Below are 20,685 nucleotides of genomic sequence, written 5' to 3'. Positions count from 1 at the left end.
CCTCCACTTAAAATAATTTTTAAAAAATAAATAAAGTCAAAATTCCTTCTTCCAAATCTGGGTTCATTTCTAGTAGTCCAGAGATTGAAGGATCCACAGGAAATACCAGTGATGTTCACAGCTGCTTCCTGCATCAGATGGCTTATTGTCTGAAGAATACTGAATAGCTTCTGCATAATCTGCCGAATCCCCAGCTCTCTCAACTTCTATTGGAGAAACAATAGTTTGTCTTCTGTTTCTCTTTGACCTTCAGAATCCTGTGCAAGAGGCTCTTATGGATGAATTCTAATGGCAGGGATACTTGGAAATTTAGCTCCGATTTTTTTAGCTCCTGCAATACTGACCATAGAAGGAAGAAAATGACAAATTACCAAAGACAATTTAAACAATACTTTTTATTTTTAAGTATGTGTGCTTTTACTATCTTTTTATAAGCACATTTCATAAGATGAGACTTCTGCAGTCACATAACTAAGAAATCATCTTTGAAGAGCAACTAAAGCTGTCAGTGAGTTACATGATACTTAACAGGTTGACAAATAAAATAGATAAAATTATGGTGATTATAAAGGAAATAGAAACATAGGTTTTCTATCATAAAAAGTAAAATTAAAATAGATTAATGTACTTCACAAAAGTGAGTTCTGTGAATGGAAAGTACTATAAGCGACATATTAGCAGAACTGTAACTTTGAAATTAGTCATAAAATATTCATATGATATTAATGGGAAATGCTATTTTTGTAGAAATGCAAAAGTGGTTAGCAATTTGGGGAAGTAAGTTGCATAATCTAGTGCCAATATGAAAATTTTTAAAGATTTATTCATTGGCTTCTAATTGATGATTTTTTTACCCATTTCTATAATCTTTTAACATCATAAAAATATGTGTATTTTTTTGTATATAAAAGTTTCCTAGAGACTCTATATATACAATTACCAGTGAAGTCAGTGTTCATTTGCATATGTCAGTTCAGTTCAGTCGTTCAGTCTTGTCCAACACTTTGTGACCCCATGAATCGCAGCACGCCAGGCCTCTCTGTCCATCACCAACTCCCGGAGTTCACTCAGACTCATGTCCATTGAGTCAGTGATGCCATCCAGCCATCTCATCCTCTGTCGTCGCCTTCTCCTCCTGCCCCCAATCCCTCCCAGGATCAGAGTCTCTTCAAATGAGTCAACTCTTCACATGAGGTGGCCAAAGTACTGGAGTTTCAGCTTTAGCATCATTCCCTCCAAAGAAATCCCAGGCTGATCTCCTTCAGAATGGACTGCTTGAATCTCCTTGCAGTCCAAGGGACTCTCAAGAGTCTTCTCCAACACCACAGTTTAAAAGCATCAATTCTTCGGCGCTCAGCCTTCTTCACAGTCCAACTCTAACACCCATACATGACCACTAGAAAAACCATAGCCTTGACTAGATGGACCTTTGTTGGCAAAGTAATGTCTCTGCTTTTGAATATGCTATCTAGGTTGCTCATAACTTTCCTTCCAAGGAGTAAGCGTCTTTTAATTTCATGGCTGCAGTCACCATCTGCAGTAATTTTGGAGCCCCAAAAAATAAAGTCTGACACTGTTTCCACTGTTTCCCCATCTATTTGCCATGAAGTGATGGGACCAGATGCCATGATCTTCGTTTTCTGAATGTTGAGCTTTAAGCCAACTTTTTCACTCTCCACTTTCCCTTTCATCAAGGGGCTCTTTAGTTCCTCTTCACTTTCTGCCATAAGGGTGGTGTCATCTGCATATCTGAGGTTATTGAGATTTCTCCCGGCAATCTTGATTCCAGCTTGTGCTTCTTCCAGTCCAGCGTTTCTCATGATGTACTCTGCATATAAGTTAAATAAACAGGGTGACAATATACAGCCTTGACGTACTCCTTTTCCTATGTGGAACCAGTCTGTTGTTCCATGTCCAGTTCTAACTGTTGCTTCCTGACCTGCATACAGGTTTCTCAAGAGGCAGATCAGGTGGTCTGGTATTCCCATGTCTTTCAGAATTTTCCACAGTTTATTGTGATCCACACAGTCAAAGGCTTTGGCATAGTCAATAAAGCAGAAATAGATGCTTTTCTGGAACTCTCTTGCTTTTTCCTTGATCCAGCGGATGTTGGCAATTTGATCTCTGGTTCCTCTGCCTTTTCTAAAACGAGCTTGAACATCTGGAAGTTCACGGTTCACGTATTGCTGAAGCCTGGCTTGGAGAATTTTGAGCATTACTTTACTAGCATGTGAGATGAGTACAATTGTGTGGTAGTTTGAGCATTCTTTGGCATTGCCTTTCTTTGGGATTGGAATGAAAACTGACCTTTTCCAGTCCTGTGGCCACTGCTGAGTTTTCCAAATGTGCTGGCATATTGAGTGCAGCACTTTCACAGCATCATCTTCCAGGATTTGAAAGAGCTCAACTGGAATTCCATCACCTCCACTAGCTTTTTTCATAGTGATGCTTTCTAAGGCCTACTTGACTTCACATTCCAGGATGTCTGGCTTGAGGTCAGTGTTCACACCATCATGATTATCTGGGTCGTGAAGATCTTTTTTGTACAGTTCTTCTGTGTATTCTTGCCACCTCTTCTTAATATCTTCTGCTTCTGTTAGGTCCATACCATTTCTGTCCTTTATCAAGCCCATCTTGGCATGAAATGTTCCCTTGGTATCTCTAATTTTCTTGAAGAGATCTCTTGTATTTACCATTCTATTGTTTTCCTCTGTTTCTTTGCATTGATCACTGAGGAAGGCTTTCTTATCTCTCCTTGCTATTCTTTGGAACTCTGCATTCAAATGGGTATATCTTTCCTTTTCTCCTTTGCTTTTTGCTTCTCTTCTTTTCACAGCTATTTGTAAGGCTTCTTCAGACAGCCATTTTGCCTTTTTGCATTTCTTTTTCTTGGGGATGGTTTTGATCCCTGCCTTCTGTACAATGTCACAAACCTCCATCCATAGTTCTTCAGGCACTGTATCAGCTCTAGTCCTTAAATCTATTTCTCACTTCCACTGTATAATCATAAGGGATTTGATTTAGTTCATACCTGAATGGTCTAGTGGTTATCCCTCCTTTCTTCAATTTAAGCCTGAATTCGGCAATAAGGAGTTCATGATCTGAGCCACAGTCCACTCCTGGTCTTGTTTTTGCTGACTGTATACAGCTTGTCCATCTTTGGCTGCAAAGAATATAACAATCTGATTTTGGTATTGACCATCTGGTGATGTCCATGTATAGAGTCTTCTCATGTGTTTTTGGAAGAGGGTGTTTGCTATGATCAGTACATTCTCTTGGCAAAACTCTATTAGCCTTTGCCTTGCTTCATTCTGTAATCCAAGGCCAAATTTGCCTGTTACTTCAGGTGTTTCTTGACTTCCTTCTTTTGCATTCCAGTCCCCTATAATGAAAAGGACATTTCTTTTGGGTGTTAGTTCTAAAAGGTCTTGTAGGTCTTCATAGAACCGTTCAACTTCAGTTTCTTCAGCATTACTGATCGGGGCATAAACTTGGATTACTGGATTATTGAATGGTTTGCATTGGAAATGAACAGAGATCATTCTGTCATTTTTGAGATTTGCATCCAAGTACTGCATTTTGAACTTTTGTTGACCACGATGGCTACTCCATTTCTTCTAAGGGATTCTTGCCCACAGTAGTAGATAGATATAATGGTCATCTGAGTTAAATTCACCCATTCCAGTCCATTTTAGTTTGCTGACTCCTAAAATGTCCACATTCACTCTTGCCATCTCCTGTTTGACAACTTCCAATTTGCCTTGATTCATGGACCTAATATTCCAGATTCCTATGCAATATTGCTCTTTACAGCATCAGACTTTACTTCTATCACCAGTCACATCCACAACTTCGCATTGTTTTTGCTTTAGCTCCATTTCTTCATTCTTTCTGGAGTTATTTCTCCACTGATCTCCACTAGCATATTGGGCAGCTACCATCCTGGGGAGTTAATCTTTTGGTGTCCTATCTTTTTGCTTTTTCATACTGTTCATGGGGTTCCCAAGGCAAGAATACTGAAGTGGTTTGCCATTCCCTTCTCCAGTGGACCACGGTTTGTCAGAACTCTTCACCATGACCCCACCCATCTTGGGTGGCCTTACACAGCATGGCTCATAGTTTCTCTGAGTTAGACAAGGCTGTGATCCATGTGATCAGATTGGTTAGTTTTCTGTGATTGAGGTTTTCAGTCTGTCTGTCCTCTGATGGAGAAGGATAAGAGGCTTACAGAAGCTTCCTGATGGGAGAGACTTACTGAGGGGGAAACTGGGTCTTGTTCTGATGGGGCCACACTCAGCAAATCTTTAATCCAATTTTCTGTTGGTGGGTAGGGTCTGTGTTCCTTCCCTGTTATTTACCTGGGACTAAACTATGGTGAAGGTAATGGAGATAATGGGGACCTTCTTCAAAATGTACCATGCAAACACTGCTACGCTCAGTGCCCCTAATCCTGCAGCAGGCCACTGCTGACCCATACCTCCATGACTGAGGGGCTAACAAATAAATAATAGAAGGTGAAAAGTGCCATAAAAAAAGCACAGCACATACATAACAAGGTGAGGGAAGATTTCTGAAGTATTGAGGGCCCACAAGAGGCCTTACGAAGTGGTGGCATTTGAACAAAGTTCTGAAGGAGGCCAGGGTGTTAGCAGTCTGTGGGTTATGCCCTCCAGGCACATGCAAGAGCCTGCAAAGATCCAAAAATTGAGTGTCCTTGGCACATTCAAGGGATAGAAAGAATGGCTGAAGTGTGGACTGGTTCAGAGGCTGAAGAAAGTGGAGAGGAGTGGGAACTGAGGCCAGAGAGACAACAGGGAAATAAGATCCTGTAGGACCTTGAAGGACATTTAAAAGATTGTGGCCTTTACTCTGAATGCAGTGCAGAACTCTGAAGGATTCTGATGAAAGAGTGATTTGACTTACGTGTTTAATAGAAAATTTGGCTGTGATATTGGGAGTAGAATTTGGAGAAGAAAAGATAACAATGATAAAAATGAACTTACTTACCAAAGTGGAGACAGACTTAGAGAAGGAATTTAAGGTTGCTGGGTGGGGGGAAGCATGGGGGAGTTTGGGATCAACAAGTACATACTCCTGTATTTAAAATGGATAATCAACAAGGATCTACTGTAGAGTACATGGAACTCAGTCCAGTGTTATATGCAGCCTGGGTGAGAGGGGAGTTTAGAGAAGAATGGGTACATGTATATGTATGACTGCGTCCCTTCCCTGTTCACCTGAAGCTATCACCACATTGTTAATCAGCTATACTCCAAAACACAGTCAAAAGTCTTTTTTTTTTTTTTTTTTTTAAGAGTACTTTGGCCTGCGTTACTGCAGAGGCTATTGCAGTAACATTGGGGATAATTTGCTGCTAGGTGGTTGTAGAACTTGAGAGGAGTTCATGATGACTGCAGGGCTTTTGCGTAAATAACTAGAAGAATAGAAGAGCCATCCATTGAGATAGGGAGACTGCAAATGGAAGATAATTGGAAACAAGAGTTCAGTTTGATATGATTATCTTCCTCCTCTTTCTATTGACTTCCCAAGGATCTACATAGTAGTAAGAACCCATATTAACTGCACGTTTTATGTATTTTATTTCATTCCCTCTTTAAAACAACATGATAAAGATGTTGTCATCCCTATTTTGCAAAAAAGACAAACTGAGGAATGTCACCCAGCACTTGAATCGTACACCTTGTCCTGTACTTCCCTGGTGGCTCATAAGGTAAGGAATTTGTCTGTAATGCAGGAGACCCAGGTGTGATCCCTGGGCTGGGAAGCTTCCCTAAAGAAGGGCATGGCAACCCACCCCAGTATTCTTGTCTGTAGAATTCCATGGACAGAGGAATTTGTGAGGAAATCATAATTTAGCCTAAACTGTCTGACACATTCTCCTAATCCCTTGCGTTACCTCTGTTAATGTGTGTGTGTGCATATATATATATATATATATATATTTTTAGCAAAGATGTAATTTGGCTTACAAAGACATATAAAATAAAGCAGCACGAATTAAAATCTAGACACATTTATGAAAATAAAGATGGGCACAAATGAGTAGAATGAAAGATGAAGCAAAAAATACACACCAACCAAAGTGGGCAACATATATGGCTTTAAGTTTTCCAAAAGTTGAAAGAAGGGAGGATTTGATTAATTGTGAAGTTTAAAAATATTTTTGAGATAAAACTCACCCACCACTAATGGAATGGATAAGTATTCTTGCTGTTAGGACCAGACCAGACTTTTTTTTTCTCCAGGAGTTCTTTATCACATAATAATAGCACATGTTCTTATGGCTAATTTTAAAAGGCAAATAAGTTAATCATGTTGAAGAACATTTTGGGATGAAGTGAGAGTTGTATCGTGCCACTTATTTGAAATCTGCCATATATTATACTGTATTGTTTTCTAAATTGTACAGCCTATCCTTTTACAATCACCAAGAATACTCTAGGGCAGGAAATGGGGATCTGAGGCAAGGTTTCATATCTCTTGCACATATGTGCTAAGTTGCTTCAGTCCTGTCTGACTCTGTGCGACCCTATGGACTGTAGCCTGCCAGGCTTCTCTATCCATGGAATTATCCAGGCAAGAATACTGGAGTGGGTTGCCATGCCCTCCTCCAGGGATCTTCCCAATCCAGGGATTGAACCTGCATCTCTTACATTTCCTGAATTGGCAACAGGTTCTTTACCCCTAGTATCATCTGGGAAGCCATTTGTACTGCTTACCAACTGTGATACTTACACAGCCTTGGGTACAGAAGTATTCGGTAGTGATTTATTGATAGAGAATACTAAAGGCAGAGAAATGAAAAAGAAAGATCTTTTCATGATGCATGAATATATCTATTCATGATTACATATTACTCTATCACATAGCTATATCTTAATGCAGGAATTTGCCTTGGGCTTCCCTGGCAGCTCAAATGGTAAAGAATCTGTGTGCAATGTGGGAGACCTGGGTTCTATCCCTAGGTTGGGGAGATGCCCTGGAGAAGGAAATGGCAACCCACTCCAGTATTCTTGCCTGGAGAATCCCTATGGGCAGAGGAGCTTGGTGGGCTACAGTTCATGGGGTCCTAATGAATTGGACACAACTGAGTGACTAAGCACAATTTTTAGATTTTCCATAGTTGTTGTTATTGTATATATTACAGTGATAGATATTTTTGAATTTGAATTATCTGCATATCTACTCTCAGGGTAGATTACAGGAAGTAAAATATGAGGTCAAAAGTTGATATCAAATGTTCTGAATATGTTTCCAAACTCTCTTCTAGAAAAGATGTGACAATTTATACCTTCTGCAGTACTGAGGTTACCACTTTTATCTAATCAATACTCTCATCTATATATACAATAGTGTTATACCCTAATGGGTGCAGTATCCTAGAGGCTGGGAACTTTTTTTTTAGTTCAAAATAAAAAAATTCCTTCCTGCCATGAGCAAAAATTATTAGTAATTTTAGTATTAGTCTCTTCAAGGAAATTAGAGATACCAAAGGAACATTTCATGCAAAGATGGGCTCGATAAAGGACAGAAATGGTATGGACCTAACAGAAGCAGAAGATATTAAGAAGAGATAGCAAGAATACACAGAAGAACTGTACAAAAAAGATCTTCACAACCCAGATAATCACGATGGTGTGATCACTCACCTAGAGCCAGACATCCTGGAATGTGAAGTCAAGTGGGCCTTAGAAAAGCATCACTACGAACAAAGCTAGTGGAGGTGATGGAATTCCAGTTGAGCTATTTCAAATCCTGAAAGATGATGCTGTGAAAGTGCTGCACTCAATATGTCAGCAAATTTGGAAAACAGCAGTGGCCACAGGACTGGAAAAGATCAGTTTTCATTCCAATCCCAAAGAAAGGCAATGCCAAAGAATGCTCAAACTACTGCACAATTGCACTCATCTCACACACTAGTAAAGTCATGCTCAAAATTCTCCAAGCCAGGCTTCAGCAATATGTGAACTGTGAACTTCCTGATGTTCAAGCTGGTTTTAGAAAAGGCAGAGGAACCAGAGGTCAAATTGCCAACATCCACTGGATCCTGTAAAAAGCAAGAGAGTTCCACAAAAACATCTACTTCTGCTTTATTGACTATGTCAAAGCCTTTGACTGTGTGGATCACAATAAACTGTGGAAAATTTTAAAAGACATGGGAATACCAGACCACCTAATCTGCCTTTTGAGAAATCTATATGCAGGTCAGGAAGCAACAGTTAGAACTGGACATGGAACAACAGACTGGTTCCAAATAGGAAAAGGAGTACTTCAAGGCTGTATATTGTCACCCTGCTTATTTAACTTATATGCAGAGTACATCATGAGAAATGCTGGACTGGAAGAAACACAAGCTGGAATCAAGATTGCCGGGAGAAATCTCAATAACTTCAGATATGCAGATGACACCACCCTTATGGCAGAAAATGAAGAGGAACTAAAAAGCCTCTTGATGAAAGTGAAAGAGGAGAGTGAAAAAGTTGGCTTAAAGCTCAGCATTCAGAAAATGAAGATCATGGCATCCAGTCCCACCACTTCATGGGAAATAGATGGGGAAACAGTGGAAACAGTGTCAGACTTTATTTTTTTGGACTCCCAAATCACTGCAGATGGTGACTGCAGCCATGAAATTAAAAGACACTTACTCCTTGGAAGAAAAGTTATGACCAACCTAGATAGCATATTCAAAAGCAGAGACATTACTTTGCCAACAAAGGTCCATCTAGTCAAGGCTATGGTTTTTCCTGTGGTCATGTATGGATGTGAGAGTTGGACTGTGAAGAAGGCTGAGCACTGAAGAATTGATGCTTTTAAACTGTGGTGTTGGATAAGACTCTTGAGAGCCCCTTGCACTGCAAGGAGATCCAACCAGTCCATTCTGAAGGAGATCAGCCCTGGGATTTCTTTGGAAGGAATGATGCTAAAGCTGAAACTCCAGTACTTTGGCCACCTCATGCGAAGAGTTGACTCATTGGAAAAGACTTTGATGCTGGGAGGGATTGGGGGCAAGAGGAGAAGGGGACGACAGAGGATGAGATGGCTGGATGGCATCACTGACTCGATGGAGGTGAGTCTGGGTGAACTCCGGGGGTTGGTGATGGACAGGGAGGCCTGGCGTGCTGCGATTCATGGGGTCGCAAAGAGTTGGACACGACTGAGCAACTGAACTGAACTGAACTGAACAAATGAATCAAATTGGATTCTTTATTGTTGTTAATTTACTCAAATTTTTATTCATTTATTGAATTACTGGGCTTCCCTGATAACTTAGTTGGTAAAAAATCCTCCTGCAATGCAGGAGACCCCAGTTTGATTCCTGGGTCAGGAAGATCACCTAGAGAAGGGATAGGCTACCCACTCCAGTATTCTTGGGCTTCCCTTGTGGCTTAGCTGGTAAACAATATGCCTGCAATGCAGGAGACCTCGGTTCGATCCCTGGGTTGGGAAGAACCCCTGGAGAAGGGAAAGGTTACCAACGCCAGTATTCTGGCCTGGAGAATTCCATGGACTGTATAGTCCATGGGGTCGCAAAGAGTTGGACATGACTGAGCAACTTTCACTCACATTGAGGGTTACTATAGTAAAAGTAAACATCATTAGGTTTGTGGATCACTTTTTACTGTAATTTACATAAAATTATTTATACAAACCTTGTTGATATTAGTGTAACAGTAAATATATTCTAATTTAAAATAACAATTGCTGCTGCTAAGTCATTTCAGTCATGTCTGACTCTGTGCGACCCCATGGACGGCAGCTCACCAGGCTCCCCCGTCCCTGGGATTCTCCAAGCAAGAACACAAATAACAATTAGAGCCAGCATTTACTGAGTGTTAACTATGTGTTAGTCATTATTTTATATACATTATATTTAATTCACATTTCAAATCAGTGGTATTGTTAATAATATTACCCTGAAACTGATTCATGGGAAACTCAGGTAATTTATCTAAGGTCACATAGTAAATAAGTGGTGGGATGAGAATACTATTTTAGTAACTGTACTCTAGAGCTTACTATTATATCACCTATACCATTACTTAATTACATAGAAAAAAAGTCTCAAACTGAATATCCATATTTTATCACAAGATTAAATGTAAGGTATTAGTTACATTGATAATTTGATGCTTATATTTTAACTGTTTCATTGGTGAAGAATAACAAAGTATTTTTAGCACATCAACCATCTCAAAGTTCCTATCTAATTTCCACTTAATTGTTTATATAGAAATAAATATTACTTTTTCCCTTTTTAGTTTAATCTTTTGGTTGAATTAATAGCTTAATTATTAATTAATTAATTAATTAATGTATTTCTTGATAAACAAAATTGCTATTCCTTGATTAACATTATCATGATGAAAACCTCAGCAGATAATTAATAAAGCTTTTGTGGTAATCAATATGAGACGGAAAGAAACCAGCTGGGGAAAATACCACCATCTTCATTCAGCCATTCAAAATGAAATTTTAATTTTAATGAGCCTTAAAATTAGACATTTGGCTATAAAGGAAATAACCTGTACCTCACCTGGTATTCCTTTATGGTTGACGAGCACGGTGTTATGTAGGCAAAAAAGAGTATATATCATTTGTCTTTGATATGTAGACTGATGCATGTAAATTTCAAGGAGAATTTCAATAAATTTTAACTGTTCAAACAGTTTGGTAAAACTGAAAAGAGAATCTTTTCTGATGTGTGACCTTTTTTTGATTTTTGCTGATACTTCTAATCTTTCATAATTCAAAATATACACACACACACACACACACACACACGAACACTAACACGAATATGCACAATAAAAACCAATCAAATCAAAAACACAATTTCTGAAGGTCTGAATTATTCTTTGAAAGAAATAGAAGAAATTTTAGCATTTAGCAATATTCTACATTGAAAATAATCTACATTTCAGAATAATTAATAAACTATAATGTTTAACCTTATTCAATGCATTGACTCACTGTTTGACTTCAGGCGAAGTACCTAAGCTCTTTGGGCCTTAGTTTTGCACATCTGCAAAATGAAAGCAATAGAGCAGATGACTTCTAAGATCCTTACCACTTTCGGATTGGCCTACTGTGACACATTTTGCTGTTTTCAATGGCCCAGTTTTATTATTCCACTGTGATGTAAAGTATCTATATTGGCATAGCTATAATCACATTATTTAATTAGCTAACAATTAATGTGGTATTATCAAGTATTTTTATTTTGTCCCTTACTCTGTGGTCTTCTCACTAAAAATTGAAAACTAAATTAAGCATTTTATCATAACTGTCTTAAAGAGGGGTAGTGTGAGAGTTAACAAGATAAATATCGAGTGCCTAGCACTGTCTATGACATAGGTGTTCACTAAATATATCTATTATTGCCATTAAAAATGATGACTTTTAGTGCTGAGGAAATTTTCTGATTATTCTTCAAACTCTGACAAAGTAGCAATGAGTCATTTCTTTACAAATTAACTATTTGATGTATTCAAGTGGTTGAATGTGCTCCTACATGTGCTCTTGAAAAAAAGATAATGACAATGTTTATTTCTTCCGTATATTTCCTTTGCTATAGTTTCCTTCCTAATAACCCATTCACCAGCTGTTCATAAGCAACATTTATTTAAGTCAAAAAAAATCTCAATATTATATTTGAACTCCAAGCTTTTCTGGATTTGTTTGAACTTTGATGTGTTCAATATGTTTATGTAACATGAAAACATTCATGTGGATTTTGTGGATACTCATATTGAATGACTTCTTTTTTGATGTGGACCATTTTTTAAGTTTTTATTGAATTTGTTACAATATTGTTTCTGTTTTATATTTCGATATTTTGACCACAAGGGGATGCCTGTGGGATCTTAGCTCCCCTATCAGGGATCAAATTCACACCCCCTACATTGGAAAGCAAAGTTTTAACCATTGGGCCACCAGTGAAGCCCCTCAACAATTTTGTATGTCAGACTTATGTCATAGGTTAGTATTCTAGTGCCAGTGTAAATTAAACAGTAAGGTTATAGGCAGGAACTGCCATTTAGTTCTACTGCTTCTTTCCTGCTACTTAAAATAGTTGTTTAAAATGATTTCAAAATTAGTTTTAAAGCTTTAAAGCTGCACTCATTTCTTGTCCAAAAGAATTTAATCTCAAGTCGGTTTCATTGAGTTTTCCTAAATTATATTCTTCATAAGGTCCTCTACCGGATAATCCTACCTGGTCCCCCAGGGATTTTCTGATACGGTTGAATTTATGCACAGTTGAAGAATTCACTTACAGTGAGAAGAATGGAGTCCTATAGAGGAATATAGTGGTTACATTCTCAAGAACACCAGAGATTGTAATTATCTCCTCCCCGAATACTCCTGGCTATTGTTTTCTGAGCTTGAGATTTGCTTGTGACCAATTATTCTGACCCATAGCAGAATATTTGTTATTCCAGTGATAGATAGGAGCAATGTGGGCCAAGTGAGCAGTCCAGTAAAAAACACCCATCAGAGATCGGTGTTGCTGGGTTCGATAGCACCGATGGAAAGTTGAAAAGGAAGAATAATTGAGAAGCTAAGGAACCCTACATGACAAAAGGTATGTGGCAGAATCCCAGAATGAAACATACACATTTTTATTCCTTGTTCACACCACAGTCAGTTCTGATGATTGATCATTGTATTTAAAATTTTTCACTAAAAAGTTTTAAATATTTATCCCAAAGTAGCTTGGGCATAAGAAAGACAGTCACAGTCATGTTCCTTATCCCCCCTAAAATCAATTCTAAGGCTAAACTTCATTTCCCAAGAGATAGATTTTTTTAACCTCTTTTAACTCAATCCTTTTCTAATGATTGGAGTTTTATGCATGAAAAGCAATGATGAATTTCTGTCTTTTGAATAAATTGATCATAGACAAACAGCAAGGGTTTTTAGGAGCATGAATAGAAAACTGGCTTTTAAGAGATTGTGTCACTATCTTTAAAAATATTAAAACAAGTCAATTTAAACAAGGTACCTGAGAAAACAGAACCAATTAGTTAGTTGTGTTAACTTTGACAAAGACATGAATACATCCACTGGCAGAACATGTAAAAGTCTTCGCATTATCTTACATTTAATTTTAAAAATAAGTATTGACCTTGCCCTTTCAGGAAATTTTTATGATTTTCTGCTTTGGCTGAGAATCTATATGACCTTTGTTCCCCCATGTTCTGGGGAACATTGTAACTTTGTTAGCATTGATTTTTCTCTCTGCAAATATCCCATCAACTTCTCTCTAAGGCTTTATCTTCCTTGTGGACAGAGTTAGTACAAGCTACTGTACCTGAAAATCCATACTTACCTTGCTATTTATAGCAATTAATAAATACTTTTCTTTATCAGCCATTAGTCCCTATGTCATTAATCAAAAAAGGCCGTTCGAGTTGTTCTTCAGTATGACAGAACAGATGATGAAAATGCATACAAACAGAAAAGACGAAGAAATTTCATTTGCGGGGATAGGAGAAACAGTGTAGACCAGGGGTCCCCGACTTCTTGGATCTAATGCCTGATGATCTGAAGTGGAGCTGATGTAATAATAGAAATAAAATACACAATAAATGTAGGACATTTGAATCATCCTGAAGCCATCCCCCTCCCCCCGTTGGTTGAAAAATTGTCTTCCACAAAACCCGTCCCTGGTGCCGAAAAGGTTGAGGACTGCTGGTGCAGACTTGAATAGCATCTCAAAGTGATTCCTGGCCCTAGACTTTAACACATATTTCAGTACAGTTTATATGCTATAACACACATAAAGTAAATACAACAAGTTCACACTGTTCCTGTTAGGCCCTTTGTGAGTTAAGAACCTTAGGTACTTTATCTCATTTCATTGTCAGCTAACCTACATCGACCAGCTGAGAAAGCCATGGGTAAATTATCAGATAAATAAGTATGTGTTTTATAACCTTTGATCTCTATGTTTCCAGCTTCTCTCAGGTGGCTCTATCCCAGGACACACAGTGTTTTACCTACCCTTTTTTTTGGTTTCAGTCTTAGGTTTAGAGGTCTGTTGGGCACACCTTGTTTGACCAGATTTCCCTTGAAGTCCTGGGTGCATTTATTTCACATAAATTTAAATCTATTGTACAGTAAGAGACCTGAAATCACAGTCATACAATCCCAGAATGAAGTTAAGGTTAGGGAAAATGAAAATTGCTCAGTCATGTCCGACTCTTTGCGACCCCATGGACTATAGAGTCCATGGAATTCTCCAGGCCAGAATACTGGAGTGGGTAGCCATTCCCTTCTCCAGGGAATCTTCCCAACCCAGTGATCGAAACCAAGTCTCCTGCATTGCAGGCAATTCTTTCCCAGCTGAGCCAAAGAATTCTTTCCCATTCTTTCTTAGGGAAGCCCAAGAATACTGGAGTGGGTAGCCTATCCCTTCTCTAGGTGATCTTCCTGACCCAGGAATCGAACCAGGGTCTCCTGTATTGCAGGCAGATTTTTTACCAGCTGAGCTGCCAGGAAAGCCAAGATTAGGGAAGTGCCCATCAATTAAAAACAAAACAAGAAATTTTCCTGCCAAACATCATAAACTCAGTCTTCTATAAATGGCTTCATTATTTACTTTCAATGTGCATTTTTCAGTCCATCAGACACATTTCTTAACTAGAGAATGGCTCTTTGAGGGCAAGAATAGTATATGTTTTTCTTTTGGATATATTGTAATGTATTACAGAAAGTAGAGTCTTAATAAATATTATAATTGTATGTTCATTAATTGATGCATAATTAAAACAAGTTAAACATTAATTTTAAAGTCATAAAGATGTTAATTTGGGAATATGGGCTGTTTGAGTTACTCCTATTCTTCTTAATTGGTGGGAATATTGAGTTGATTATATTTATTAAACATCTCCTTTATTGCAGGCCAGGGTTTGAGCCCAGAGATAAACTGAAGTATTAGAGATATACCAGTGTACAAAACAGATGTAATTCCTGGCCTCTAGAATGTATCTACATTTTTTAAAAAAGATTTTAAATAAGGCAACACTGAAGAGTTCTCCACTCCAATGATCAACCAGACAGTAACACTTAAAGTTTATTAGTATCTTTGACTTCTGCTTTTCTCTCCTTTCTTAACTTCCATATTTCTAAATTAGTATGCACAGAAGACTTAAACTGACTTTGCCTTCTGAAGCCATTGATATTACTTTAATGTAGAGATTTAACATCATATTTGTACAGCATAGTGAAACATCGGGGCTGCAGGGTATTAGAAATCCCATTTTGATCCTTCCAGTTCTTTATCTGAGCATGTATTGTAGGTGTTTTTTCCTTGGGAAATCAATTTTCTTTGAGAAAGACATCTTACTTTTTATATAAAGAACAGTCAGTCTTGGCATTGTACTAGTATTTTCTTGTCCATAATATCCTTTTTTATAGAAGGAAGGACTTGTGCATATTGATGTATCTCTTCCCCACTTTTTTCCCTAAACATAATCTGCTGTCCCTCCTCACCCAAAGATCTATGGTCACCAAGTGTAAAAGATAGTGTACTGGAAAGTACTTTTAATCTATGAAGTCCTGTAGGTTTGCTATTATTCACCTCAAATTAAACCTTGCTTAAGCCTGGACTGCTTTCCTCATGGTACGGTGAAAAAGAATCCACCTGCCAATACAGGAGACATAGGTCAATACCTGTCTCAGGAAGATCCGCTGGAGAAGGAAACGACAACACACTCCAATATTCTTGCCTAGGAAATTCATGAACTGAGAAGCCTGGTGGGCTAGAGTCCACGGGCCCACAAGAGTCAGACATGACTTAGCAACTAAAACAACAACAACAAAAGCCTAGACTAAGAGAGAAAGAATATGAAACGTGCTACATTTTTGTGAAATATTCATATATTACAGAGACAGAATGAGAAGGAGAAAGAGAACGTGAGGCCAATAGAAAGCAATCATTTAAGAGTTGTTATACCTATATGCAGGTCAGGAAGCAACAGTTAGAACTGGACATGGAACAACAGACTGGTTCCAAATAGGAAAAGGAGTACATCAAGACTGTATATTGTCACCCTGCTTATTTAACTTATATGCAGAGTACATCTTGAGAAACACTGGGCTGGAAGAAGCACAAGCTGGAATCAAGATTGCCGGGAGAAATATCAGTAACCTCAGATATGCAGATGACACCACCCTTAAGACAGAAAGTGAAGAGGAACTAAAAAGCCTCTTGATGAAAGTGAAAGTGGAGAGTGAAAAAGTTGGCTTAAAGCTCAACATTCAGAAAACAAAGATCATGGCATCTGGTCCCATCACTTCATGGGAAATAAATGGGGAAACAGTGTCAGACTTTATTTTTGGGGGCTCCAAAATCACTGCAGATGGTGACTACAGCCATGAAATTAAAAGATGCTTACTCCTTGGAAGGAAAGTTATGAGCAACCTAGAGAGCATATTAAAAAGCAGAGACATTACTTTGCCAACAAAGGTCCGTCTAGTCAAGGCTATGGTTTTTCCAGTGGTCATGTATGCATGTGAGAGTTGGACTGTGAAGAAAGCTGAGTGCCGAAGAATTGATGCTTTTGAACTGTGGTGTTGGAGAAGACTCTTGAGAGTCCCTTGGACTGCAAGGAGATCCAACCAGTCCATTCTAAAGGAGATCAGTCCTGAGTGTTCATTGGAAGGACTGATGCTAAAGCTGAAACTCCAGTACTTTGGCCACCTCCTGCGAAGAGTTGACTCACTGGAAAAGACTCTGATGCTGGGAGGGATTGAGGGCAGGAGGAGCAGGGGACTACAGAGGATGAGATGGCTGGATGGCATCACTGACTCAATGCACATGAGTTTGGGTGAACTCCAGGAGTTGGTGATGAACAGGGAGGCCTGGCGTGCTGCGATTCATGGGGTCGCAAAGAGTTGGACACGACTGAGCAACTGAACTGACTGACTGAACTGATGCCTTGGTGGTAAATTTTTAAAAGAGCTTTATTCTCTTCTTTACATTTTTGCATTTTCTAATTTTTTAACCAAAACAATATTTTGAAAAGGAATAAAATGAGCATCCAGACATTTCTGTCTCTCTTGTCTCTTCAGACTCAAGTGGTGGTACCTGTTCATGTAGATGGACACATGCTTTATGTTCTCTGAGGACAGGTAGCAATGTCCTCAAATGTCCTGACAAAACATGATGCACTGGAGGAGGGAATGGCAAACCACCCAAGTATACTTGCTGTGAGAGCATCATGAACGGTATAAAAGGACAAAAAGATATGACACCAAAAGATGAGTCTCCTGGGTCGAGAGCATTCCCTCGTATGCTACTGGGGAAGAGGAGAGGAGAACTACTAATAGCCCCATAAAGCATGAAGTGGCTGGACCAAAGCAGAAATGACACTCAGTTACGGATATGTCTGGTGATGAAAGTAAGATCCAATGCTGCAAAGAGCAGTACTGCATAGGAACCTGGAGTCTTAGGTCCATGAATCAAGGCAAATTGGACGTGGTCAAACAGTAGATGGTAAGAATAAACATTGACATCTTAGGAATCAGTGAACTAAAATGGACAGGAACGGGTGAATTTAATTCAGATGACCATGGGCGAGAATCCCATGGAAGAAGTGGAATAGCAACAAAAGAGTCTGAAATGCAGTGCTTGGGTGCAGCCTCAAAAATGACAGAATGTTCTCAGTTCATTTCCAAGGCAAGCCATTCAACATCACAATAATTCAAGTCTATGCCCCTACCACTGAAGCTGAAGAAGCTGAAATTGATCAGTTCTATGATGACCTAGAAAAGCTCCTAGAACTAACACCAAAAAATGATGTTCTATTCATCATTGGGGATTGGAAAGCAAAAATAGGAAGTCAAGAGATACTTGGAGTAACAGGCAAGCTTGGCCTTGGAGAACAAAATGAAGCAGGGCAAAGGCTAACTGAGTTCTTCCATGAGAATGCACTGGTCATAGCAAATATCCATTTTCAACAACACAGGAGATGATTTTACACACAGACATCACCAAATGGTCAATACTGAAATCAAATTGATTACATTCTTTGTAGCAAAGATGGAGAAGCTGCATACAGACAGCAAAAAACAAGACCTGGAACTGACTGTGGCTCAGACCATCAGCTTCTCATAGCAAAATTCAGGCTTAAATGAAAGAAAGTGGGGAAAACCACTAGGCTAGCCAGGTACAACTTAAATCAAATCCCCTATAAATATGCAGTGGGGGTAACAGATAGATTCAAGGGATTAGATCAGTTAAACAGTGTGCCTGAAGAACTATGGATGGAGGTCCATAATATTGTACAGGAGGCAATGAACAAAACCATCCCAAAGAAAAAGAAAAGAAAGAAGGCAAAGTGGTTATCTGAGGAGGCTTTAAAAATAGTGGAAGAAAAAGGAGAGCTAAACGCAAGGGAGAAAGGGAAAGTACATCCAACTAAATGCAGAGTTCGAAAGAACAGCAAGGAGGGACAAGAAGGCCTTCTTCAATGAACAGTGCATAGAACTAGAAGAAAACAACAGAACTGGAAAGGCTAGAGACCTCTTCAGGAAAATTGGAAATATCCAGGACACGTTTCTCCCAAAGATGGGTACAATAAAGCACAGAAATGGTAGAGACCTAGTAGACACTGACGAGATCGAGAAGAAATGGAAAGAACACACAGTAGAATTGTATAAAAAAGATCTTAATGAACCAGATTACTATGATGGTGTGGTCAGTCACCAAGAGCCGGATATTCTGGAGTGTGAAGTCAAGAGGGCCTTAGAAAGCACTGCTGTTAATAAAGCTGATGGATGGATGGAATTCCAGTAGAGCTATGCAAAACCCTAAAGGATGATGCCATCAAGGTGTTGCATTCAATACGTCAGCAAATCTGGAAGACCCAGTAGTGTCCACAGGACTGGAAAAGGTCAGTCTTCATCCCAATTTCCAAGAAAGGTAGTACTAAAGAGTGTGCTAACTACTGGACAGTTCCACTCATGCTAGTAACGTCATGCTTAAAATCTTGCTTGATAGGCTTCAGCATTATGTGAGCCAATGACTTCCAGATGTCCATGCTGGGTTTCGAAAAGGAAGAGGAACCAGAGATCAAATTGTCAACACTCCCTGGATCATGGAGAAAGCAAGGGAATTCCAGAAAAACACCCACTTCTGTTTCATCGATTATGCTAAAGCCTTTGATGGTGTGGATCATAACTAATTGTGGAAAGCTCTGAAAGAGGTAAGAATACCAGACCATCTTACCTGTCTCCTGAGAAACCTGTATGCAGGTCAAGAAGCAACAGTTAGAACCCTGTATGCAACAACTGATTGGTTCAAGACTGGGAAAACAGTACAACAGGGCTGTCTGCTGTCACCTTATTTGTTTAATCCATATGCCAGGCTGGATGAGTTACAAGCTGGAAACAAGATAGGTGGGAGAAACATCAACAACCTCAGATATGTGGATGATACCACTCTAATAGCAGAAAGCGAAGAGGAACTAAGGAGCCTCTTCATGAGGGTGAAGGAGGAGAGTGAAAGAACTGGTTTAAGACTAAATAAAAATCTTGGATCATGGCACCCGGCCCCATTACTTTATGGTAAATAGAAGGGGGAAAGGTGGAAGTAGTGACAGATTTCCTCTTTTTGCACTCTAAAATCACCGTGGATGGTGACTGCAGCCATGAAATCAGAAGAAAATTGCTTCTTGGCAGGGAAGCTATGATAAATCTAGACAGCGTGTTGAAAAGCAGAGACATTACTCTGCCGACAAAGGTCCATACAGTCAGGGTTATGGTCTTCCCAGTGGTCATGTACGGGTGTGAGAGCTGGATCGTAAAAAAGGCAGAGCGTCAACGAATTGATGACTTAGAACTGTGGTGCTGAAGACTTCTGAAATCTCCTTGGATAGCAAAGAGATCAAACCAGTCAATTTTAAGGGAAATCAACCCTGAATACTCATTGGAAGAACTGATGCTGAAGCTGAAGCTCCAGTATTTTGGTCATCTGATGCAAACAACTAACTCAGTGGAAAAGTCCCTGATGCTGAGAAAGATTGAGGGCAGAAGGAGAAGAGGGTGTCAGAAGACAGATGGCTGGATGACATCACCGATGCAATGATCATGAACTTGGGCAAACTTCAGAAGATGGTGAGGAACAGGAAGGCCTGGCATGCTACAGTCTATGGTGTCGCCAAGAGTCAGACACAACGGGGCAACTGAACAAGAAGCAATGTCCCTCCTGTAAGAAAAAATGCCACCGAAATATAATATTGTATACTTGTCTTTTTGTCAGTAGTTTAAAATGTAAATTTTTTAGGCAGTGTTCATTATATCACAAGTACCTTTTAGTGGATCTGATTTTCACATATTTTTAGTAATGTAAAACTATTGATTGGAAATTTATGTGAAATACGGCACTTACACGCTTCTAGTTATGAATTAGCTGTGACCCTGCCTGGAAGAAACTAAAATTCTGAGCACTGGTCTCTTTCACATGTGTAAAAAATCAGTAAGATTCTCTCAAGCTCCAAAAGTTAGTAATTCTAAGACTGTCCTCGTGTGTTAAATGTGTGGGTGTTTTTCAAGCTCTCTTTAACTTTTTTGTTTTTAATAAATGTACACCCATGGCTGATTCATGTCAAGGTATGGCAAAAACCACCACAATATTGTAAAGTGATTAACCTCCAATTA

This window comes from Bos indicus x Bos taurus, chromosome 2 (assembly GCF_003369695.1).
Source record: "Bos indicus x Bos taurus breed Angus x Brahman F1 hybrid chromosome 2, Bos_hybrid_MaternalHap_v2.0, whole genome shotgun sequence".
Taxonomy (NCBI): domain Eukaryota; kingdom Metazoa; phylum Chordata; class Mammalia; order Artiodactyla; family Bovidae; genus Bos; species Bos indicus x Bos taurus.
This window is presented reverse-complemented; position numbering follows the sequence as displayed.